Raw genomic sequence first — 10,084 nt, forward strand, 5'->3', positions numbered from 1 at the left:
TTCACTGGTTACTGCAGATAGCCCTCACAGGCTGGGCCGGTCTCATCGGGAAGGAAGCAGCACGAAACAAGGCCAGCCCCCCAGGGCCACACAGCCTAGTAGCCTTGACACCTAATGAAATAATACATTCTTCTTCTAGGCCTTGGCCAAGTGAGATGCCTTTCTAGCACCCTTTGGATGCTGCTACAGTAGAGCTTTAGAAACATACCCCCGTTACAGGAAGTGTTCAGCCAGGCCAAATCTCCTGGACTTTCTGGATTCTGCTTCAGCCTTGGCAAAACATTTTTAGTGGGGCTTTGTGATGTAGCGATTCTATGTCATCAGTACTCCAAGGAAGATCAATGCCAGGAAACCAGCAGAATGAATCTGCCTTCCCAGCACTGCTCAGGTGTCAGTTTGCACAGTTTTAGGCTCAGTGTCCATTTCCCTGTGTCAGTGCCTACACTTGTGGGCTCAAAGCCACTGGCAAGTGGGGTCTGATGTCACTCCTGCTGTTGAAGCAGATGCCCATCTTGGGGGGCTCTTGATGGGAGACAGGAAGTGAACAGAGACCAGATTAGGGCTGGGTCTAGCTGGGAGGAGTGTGACATTTTGGGAAAAACACAGGCTGTGGAGTCAAGAGAATTGAGTTCAAATCTTCACTGCTCCTAACCCATGTGACTTGGACGAGCCTTTTTATCACCGTGGACCTCAGTTTTACTTGCCTGTGATGGAGGAATCATTATCTCTGTCTTGACTACCCCCAAAGTTTGCTTTGAGCATTGGATGAGATCCTGCCCTGATGCTACGATCAAGGGGGACCTGCCCCTTGGCCCTGAACATCAGTTTTCCAAAGGGGTTGTGGAGAGTCAGCTGACATCGCCTGAGGAGCAGGGAGGGGGTGAACGTGACTGGCTGCCCTTCTCTCTGCAGGCCTGTGGACCCCGGCAGAAAAGCATCCAGAGAACGTTTGCCCCGGCCCCAGGTGAGATTTGCAAAGATGAGACCCTCGGGCTGAGTGTAAGCCCAGATTGTGGAGGGGAAATTGATAGAAATTACAACTGACAGGTCACAGATTTAAACATTTATTGACTCCAGCTAACTATGCATACTTATTCCAGGGCTACATACACTTACTTTGATCTCACACACACACTCTCTCAACATGTCACAAACGCTTGGATGTTACACACACTTGGCCTGTTACACAAACACACCCATGCAGATGTTACACATAATTTCTCAGATGTCACCCGCACTCACCCGGATGTCACAGACACCTGGTCACAGAGTAGACACTCTTATTCTGTTTGGCCGCAAGCTGTCTTCGGTGCTATTTGGTTACGTGAGACCAAGCCCACTTAAGCCTGCCTAGGCAAGGAGAGGATTGTGTGGAAAGATTAAATCTGTGTCACAGAACTCAGCAGGATCCCCTGAGGGAGTCAGAAGCCAGGGTGGGATTTTTTTCGCTCTCTCTCTTTTTCATGGGGAGGATTGCCAGCATAGGCGCTGCTCTCTCTGCCTCTCTATGAGCTTTCGGTTCATCCTTCTCTTTCTCCTCCGGCCTGCTTTCTCTCCTCTGCCCGCGTTCAGTCCATCATGGCCATTCCTGCAAGTTAACCCGCTTCTAATTATTTATTTGTTAATACCGTGATATAGTCCACTTGTCCCCATGGGCAGAGACTATTAATCTTTGGTCTTCCTTTGTAATTTTTAGTGTAAACTTTATGTGTTTTCCTTCATGAGGCAACACTTTTTATTGTAGAAAATAAAGAGAAAAAAATGTAGAAAATCAGCAAAAAGAAAAAATATTACCTATGGTTACACTCAACAATAACTTCCATGCAAATTGTACTTCTTTTCCTCTCATCTTCGTTTCTGTGTGGTGACTTTTATAGTTGTGATCAAATGAAATAGTATAAGTTAGAAATAATATTTTTACATCTTCTGCAGAAATGTGGTTGAAGGTATGTGTCTTTTTTTATGTTTATTTATTTATTTTGAGAGAGAGAGCGAGAACACGCAGGGGAGGGACAGAGAGAGAGAGAATCCCAAGCAGACTCCACACAGTCAGCATGGAACCCGGTGCAGGGCTTGAACTCACAGATCATGAGATCATGACCGAGTGGAAATCAAGAGTTGGGCACTTAACCTACTGAGCCACTCAGGGCCCCTGAAGATATCTTCCTTTAAGTACATACTCTTGCATTAGCCAATCAAGGCTTTGGTGCCTTGAAATGGGCCTTGTTCACTTTGGTCTCAGAGAAGGACCCAAGGGTCTTTAAGCATCTCAGGTAAACTATATTGGACTATGTGGGGGCCAATGTCTCTGGCATCTTCCTTAAGTCTCACTGATGCACCTGTATGCCCAGGAACCCCATGGGCCTTCCTCTCCACAATATTTATGATTTGAGCCATTCCTGTCTTCCTAACAAGGGGTTCAGGGCTGAGCATTCTCAGGGTACACTCTGTGGTTGTAGACCACATTTTGTAGATTTGCACCTTTTTTGTTTTCGGAAGAGAGACTCCATAGATTCTCAAAGGTATACATGATCAAGAAATCACGAGCCCTTTGTCCACCATTAATGGCAGAGAGCATCCCAGCCTGCAGGCTCCTCTGTCCTTCTGGTTTCCAGCCAGCCCTGCCCATCCCCGGCCAGGGGGAACAACCAGCAAAAGAAACCAATTTATCCCTCTTCCTCCAGTTTTTTTTTAAACTTTTGTTTTCATTTTTGAGGTCTGATGCACATTATTCTAAACTGTTAAAAGGGGTGAGAACCTTCCCACACAGAAGAAAATGGAATTGGTATGCAAAGTAGACCCAGTCTTGAATAATTAATTCTGATTTGCATGTTCAGATGAGTCTGAGAGCTGCCCTGGCAGCCAGGAGGGAATTCAGATGCAGGAAGGTGGAGCTTGGCGCACCCAGTGAGGGAGAGTCGGCTTCCCCAGGAACCTCCACTGCCTTTCGCAAGTCAATTCTTTGGCCTACTGGAGTATGAAAACCCAGGGCAAGGGGGAATCGAGACCCAGGGAGGGGAAGTGTCTTGCCCAAACTCACACTGCAAGTTAGTGACAGGAAAATATTCTATAATGGTTAATAGCAGGGGCTTAGGGACTCTTGGGCTACCAAGATTCGAATCCCATCGCTTACCTGTTACGTGACCTTGTCAAGGTGTCTAACTCTCAAAGCTTTGGTTTCCTCATCTATAAAATGGAAGTAAATAATAGCACCCACCTCACAGGGTAGTTGCACGCGTTCAATTCAATGTGCCTGGTGGTTCGAAGCATGGTAGAATTGGTGCTTGTTCTTGTGGCCCTTAGGATAAAAATCTTTCTCTTCCTCCTCCTCCTCTTCCTTCTCATCTTGAATGGTGGAACTGTGATGAGAACCCAGATTTCCTTTATCAGCACCATTTATGTTTTGTGAGCCTTAGTTCCTGCTCCTGCTAAATACCCTGAGATACTGTTGCCAGGTACCAACACTGATAACAGTAATAATAGAACCATATACTCAGTGGGCACTCCTCCCCAGGCACTTTGCTAAGCACTTAACAGATATTTAGGCTCCTAGGGGTGCTGACTCACAAGGGTCCGGGACTCTGATGTTGAGGGTGGAGAGGAGGCCTTTGGGATGTCTGATGGGATGGGGCTTTCTCAGAAGGTCTGAGAGTCAGAGGCTATAGAGGCTGGAGCTTGACCAGAGCACACACCCTTCCTTCAGCCTGACTGCAGAGAGGGCTGCTCGATCATTCAAGGGCTCGGTGCCAGTCTGTCTGGCAGTCTGCAAGTCGGAGACCCACGGAAGCTCATTGAGGAGAACGGAAGCCACCGACAGACCCAGGGTATGCATCCTGAAAAGGAGCACGTGTCCTTACTGCTTCTACTCTCTGAATGGAGAAGAGGTCCCACGGAGGAAGGGCTTGGTGTTGGACAAGTGGGTGGAAACTCTAGAGACAGATTTTAACTCTAGTTTCATTCTGTAGAATAACTGTATAAAGATAGAATGGACTTCATTGAGAGATATCTGAAGACACTGATAGTTTTTCAATAAAGGCCCCTGGGATATTGCAAAGAGGTTGGACAAGGCGAGGCTTAAGGTACAGAGATCCTTGGAAGTCTCTGGCCTAAGTCTCCAGGCTAAGTGATGAGGCCCTCTTGCCTTCAGGAGGCACAGGACCAGGTTTTCTCCCCACACCTTATAAGATTCAGGAAAGTCCAGTCTCAGGGAGCTGAACTGCCCCCATAGCCCTGATAAGACAAAATCAATCTTTTTTTCTGTATCATGAACCCTAAACTGGAGGGACCTTCACAGAAGTGACAGGCTTGGCCCCTTTGGACCACGGGGCTTATTCTCAGAGGGGCATAACGTAAGGGAAAGAATACTGGGCCTTGAGTCAGACCGCCTCCATTCAAATCCCAACCCTACCACTCATGTTTTATAACTTTGGGCAGCTTTCTAAACCTCTCAGCCCCTCAGATTTCTTGGGGTCCTGTTACCCACTTGCTGCATCATGAATAGTAGAGATAATGCTTGTGCGGTGACTGGCACAGCATAGAAGAATTCTGTAATATGTGCATTATACACGCACATATTTACAAGGAGGTGGTTCAGACTAAATGAGAGAACACAGGGGAAAGCACAAATGTCACTTTCCTTTCCTCGAGCCCTTTAGGTGTGTCAAGGGGTTCTGTGTCCTCCGATGTGTCACTCCAAGTAAACTAATATCTTTCTTCAAGAAGTACCTATTTCTGTTGTTCCTCAAAGGGAGGCCAAACTAGGACCATGATGCTGACAGAGGATTTGGGTAAACGCAAAGGGAAGAGAGCCCTCCAAATAGTGATGACATTGCCTGTTGATTCACGTATGGGGACATTGTAAGCATCTGTTGTAAGTCCTCATGTCTCTGGATGAAGTATTTAGAAGTAGAAAGAGAACCAAAAGAAGTGTCCCTGCCCTTTACAACCCAACTTCTCCTTGCCTCAATGTTCTCATCTCTAAAATAGGGGCAATAAATTCTGCTTCTTAGGATTTTGATCTCTATGAGATCAACTAGCAGAAATATCTAGCCTAATGCCTACTTGGCACTCAGTATATGCTTGTGAATCTGAACCTGGAGAGTTAAACTTTCTGGACGGCCAAGGGCTAACCCTTTAACGATTCAAAGCCTTAAAAAATTATTTAACTACAGATCTTTGATTTTTTTTTTAACATTTATTTATTTTTGAGACAGACAGAGAGAGAGAGCATGAACAGGGGAGGGTCATAGGAAGAGGGAGACATAGAATCTGAAACAGGCTCCAGGCTCTGAGCTGTCAGCACAGAGCCTGACGCGGGGCTCGAACTCACGGACCGCGAGATCGTGACCTGAGCCGAAGTCGGATGCCCAACCGACTGAGCCACCCAGGCGCCCCTAACTACAGATCTTTGTATCTTTCTTCACCCGAGGAAACAGTACAATTTAACCTTGTCTTGGGGACTTGAGGTCATTCATTAGGAACACCAACCGGTGCTCAGACATGCCCCTGGGAAAATGGGTGGGACTGTTTGCCCCCATGATGAATGGAGCCAGAACAAACTTCGACGTCATCGTGATTGGTGAGGCGTCTGTGAATAGTAGCTTTCTTTACAGTTTTAGTTGACTGCCGAGGCAGTAGTAGTAGAAGTTTGGGAACAGAACGTCCAGGAATTTTGTGAGTAAAATGAGTTTCCAAATGCCAGACAGGGGGTTCCCCATGGATAAAGTACATGGGTTTGTGACAGCTCTTTGGGCCAGCTCCCATCTAGATTGCTTTTCCCCTTGAAACTGGATGTGCTCTGGATGCACATAGTGTAAGTTATGACCTATTGTCCAAGTGGAAAACAAACTGCGGAGTCTTGCACTGCCTGGATACAGCTTGTCTCAGAAGCACAGGGGCAGCTGTGGCAAAGTGTTAGCTTCTTGAATTTTTATTTTAACCTCAGTAGTGTCAGAAGTTGTGCTTTTGTATCCATACCCATGTGCACAATTGTGTATGGCTGAAATACAGCTAGATTCAGAAGTTACTGTAATATGGTTGACTCACCTATGGCTGATACTCTTCCTTCTAGGATAAGGTTGTTTGGAAATCCCCGACCTAAAAATTGCTACGCTACTGTGCTTGTGAAATCAGGGGGTAAATCCATCTTCCATTAGCCTCTGGGAAGTCCCGTGCATCTGTAAATACAAAGCTCAGGCAGTCCTGGGTACGTGATAGCTTGACTTACAAATTCGGGTTAGAGTAGAAATGGGGGTAACAGATCTTTGAATCCAGAGTCATTGAATCCTGAGCCTTCCAAAGTCATGGCCCTTTGCTCTCGTGTTGTATCATTCTAATCCAGAGGAACGGTGTCTGGTTTTGAGATATTTCCTGCCCCACGGAGTGCTAGGATTCTCAGACACTGAGGCCTGGACATACAGAGGTACATGCATCCGTGTGTTTTTTCGAGCACACACACAGGTGCACGCACACAGACCCTAGACAAAATCCAGCTGCCATAAGCACAGTACATATTTATACACAAAGTCCCCCAGATGCGTCTTCTTCATCTGGCTCCCTTTCTTTGCCTGGCTAACTTCTTATCTTCGAGTCCGGTTTAAGTTCCCCTTCTTCATCGCTTCTCGGCCTTTTGGCTAAGATCAAGTGTAAGTTCCCCTTCTTCCAGAAAGTCTTTCCTAATTTCTCTTAATTTGTCTTCTGTGCATTTGCTATTTGCACCCAACATACTCTTCCCTTTTCCCATCTTAGCACTTAACGTGCTTTATTGTGATTGGATACTAATTGATGTGTAGGGTCCCCCACCAGACCATAGTTCTCTGAGTAAAGATGCCTTTGAAAGATTTTATAACCACTGTAACTTCACATTGTCTAGTATAACAGATGCTTAATAAAAATCATTGAATGGATACAAGGAATAGTCATAGAAACCCAAACAAACCCATAAAATCATCCTAATATGTACATTCTCAAAGATGTGTGTACACAAATATGACATATGCACAAACAAGTTTATGCACTGTTACACCTTCCTCCACTCCCCGCCACCCCCCACATCCATGTGCATAAGGCAGACACACACTCCCCCAGGCACAGAGATGCAAACATATGGATCGGGCCCACCTGGGTACTATTATACACATACCCACCAGCCACACACACACACACACATGCACACGCACGCACCTCAAGGAAGATATTTTCTTTGCACTTGTATTCACAACCTGTGCATGCAAATTGGATTTTCGGAGCATTCTAATCCTTTGTTGACATTTATTAAGACAAAACAGAGGTGGGCAGACACAGCCTTTTGGCTGGGCGGATGCATCTTTGCTGCGATGTAATGTCAGAAACTGTTGATGCAGAATTAATGCTCACTTTTACGAGTTTATCTTATGTCATAGAGTTGAAAAAAACCTCGGTGTAAATATTCATCATACGGCTTAATTGGTTTGACGTACCGTAGCAACAAGCACGGCGCCAGACGCTTGCTATGGAGGCCTCCGCGTTGTTTCAAAGTCTTTATTATTATGACAGCAAAGTCTTGTTCATTAAAGTTTCACAATCCATTTTCATTAGGTTGAAGCTGAGTCTGTAAATGAACAGTTGCTCTGAAAAATCAAGCCCTCACAGTTCTCGCTGGGGAGGCAGCGCGTCTGTATTAATTATCAGGACGCTGGTGTCGATCGACGATGTTAATTGCACTGATGGCTCGTTATTTGGGGAATTGCCATGCATTTCATGCAGGGATAATAAAAATGAATTTTTAAACAAAGAGACTTAAAATAATATCGAATCTGCAGAGAATACCAACATCAAAGGCGTATCTCAAAGCTTTGAATTTTATCTTTGTGGTCCAAAATGTTAAAGAGGCGCCCGCAATGCAGTTGGTTCCAGTTTGCAGTGAAGGAAAACAAAACAAGAGTTAATTAACTGTTATTACAAACCTTTTCAACTTTAATTTGACTTTCAAATATTAGCATTTATCTATGAACTGTGCTTCTGGGTTTGACAAATTAGTTTTCACAGAACAAGTTTAATTAGGCGTCATTGTGCTTTTATGTCAGTTTTCAGAGCTCCAGACAATGAATGGATTAACTTATTAAAAGTCATCTGTTTAAAAGACTTTGTCGAATGGCAAATGGGTGGGCAAAGTTGCTTGGCTTTGCAGGGAGATGGGGAAAATGATATTGCTGGTTGGGTGTCGGGGGGGTTGTACATCAGATGAAAAGAGAATTGGCATCCCTACCAGCTGAAGCCTGCTTTCTGGGCACCTCCACCTTCTCGCCCCCTCAGGAACTGAGGGATCTGCGGCCATGTACCAACACAGTGCCTAGGAAAATTGAGTCGAAGAAAGCACTATCCCTATTGCAGAGGAAGGGAATGACACAGAGTCATTACCGTAGAATTTAGGGTCTGTTCACATGGCAATCTGCAACTGATGATGCATTATATTGCGTGAGTCTCTAATTCAGAGGTCAGCAAACTTTTTCTGCAAAAGACATACGGTTTCTGTCACCACTGTGCAACTCTGCCATTGTAGTCTGAAAACAGTCATAGACAATAGGTAAACAAATGGGAACTGCTATGTTCCAGTAAAACTTCACGTATAAAAACAGGAGATGGGGGCCATCCTTGGCCTGGGGTTGTTGCTGCCGACACCTGCTACCTGCTACCTGCTGTAGCTGAATGTCATGTGTTGGTCTGGTTGCACCAACCAGAATACATTCAACAAAAGGGGGTCTCCTCTCTACCAATAAGAGCATTATATTTAAAACAGCATCCCTCACCCTGTCTCACTGTCTCTTTGCCAGGCTCTATTTTCTTCTTAGCATATGTATCATGTGGTGTATTATGTATTTAATTTGTATTTTGTTTGTATCTCCCAACCAGAGCATAAGCTCCAAGAAAGCAGGGCCTTGGTCCGTGGTGATTTCTGTGCCGACACAGCATCTGCACAGAAAAGGTACCCAGTAATTCATCAGGTATCTATGTGCCAGGCACTGGGAGGGGAGGTAATGTTTGCCCTGGAGATGCTCACCATCCAGTCCAGCTATACCGTAAGTGGTCACAGCAGAGTGTACTAAAAGGTAGAACAGGCAATGACCTTGAACGCCAAGTTGAGGATGTCTTCTTAGCATATGTATCATGTGGTGTATTATGTATTTAATTTGTATTTTGTTTGTATCTCCCAACTAGAGCATAAGCTCCAAGAAAGCAGGGCCTTGGTCCGTGGTGATTTCTGTACCGACACAGCATCTGCACAGAAAAGGTACCCAGTAATTCATCAGATATCTATGTGCCAGGCACTGGGAGGGGAGGTAATGTTTGCCCTGGAGATGCTCACCGTCCAGTCCAGCTATACCGTAAGTGGTCACAGCAGAGTGTACTAAAAGATAGAACAGGCAATGACCTTGAACGCCAAGTTGAGGATGTCGGTTGTTATTCCATGGGTGATGGAGTTGCCATGGGGGCCTCCCAGACAGGGGAGGAGGAGGACTGGATATGCATAAATATCTCTGCTTATTTCCCCAGGGTCTATAAGAGGCCAAGAGAAGGTGTTCTTATCCACCAGGGATCTGGGCAGCTCTCCTCTTCCCAGTGTGGCCTGTTGGGGCAGAGCAAGCTGTGTCCCTGAAGATTGCCCTCCAGGGATGTTCACTGTAGCCACCCCAGGATTATACACACAGGCCTGGGGGTGGATGCTAGGGCCAGGACCAGGGTGAGGCAAGAAGCCAGTATGCATTACTGAAGAAGGCACTCCCTTAGGTGCTCAGCCTGCAGCTACACAAACCCAAGGAGAGCACCTTCTTATATGTTGCGCTTCGGGCTTCTTGCCTGCCTTGGCCTAGTCCCAGCCTGGGGAGGCAGCTGGTCCAGAAGGAGAATGAACTAAGTGGCTAGGACTTTTGGCATCTGCTCAGAATGGAGAAGTAGAGGTATAGAAGGGAACCTGGACTTCCCTGAGTTTGAACCGTGGAAAGAATAGTAGGGCCAGGCGGTGGGGCTCTTAAGGAAGGAGAAAGGAAGGGAGATGGATTTCAGGGGTCCGGGACCATCGCGGCTCCCCCACCTCTAGATTCTTCTT

At 46.0% G+C, this 10,084-nt stretch overlaps 1 long non-coding RNA gene across 1 annotated transcript; it reads left to right on the forward strand.

Annotated features, from left to right (window-relative positions):
- The first annotated feature begins 309 nt into the window (after positions 1-309).
- Positions 310-9,642, forward strand: LOC122200951. The gene is made up of 5 exons (XR_006194016.1): positions 310-390; positions 913-964; positions 8,890-8,962; positions 9,196-9,268; positions 9,532-9,642. It is a non-coding gene; the product is annotated as an uncharacterized LOC122200951 (long non-coding RNA).
- The last annotated feature ends 442 nt before the right edge of the window (positions 9,643-10,084 follow it).

The sequence above is a fragment of the Panthera leo genome, chromosome D1 (assembly GCF_018350215.1).
Source record: "Panthera leo isolate Ple1 chromosome D1, P.leo_Ple1_pat1.1, whole genome shotgun sequence".
Lineage (NCBI taxonomy): Eukaryota > Metazoa > Chordata > Mammalia > Carnivora > Felidae > Panthera > Panthera leo.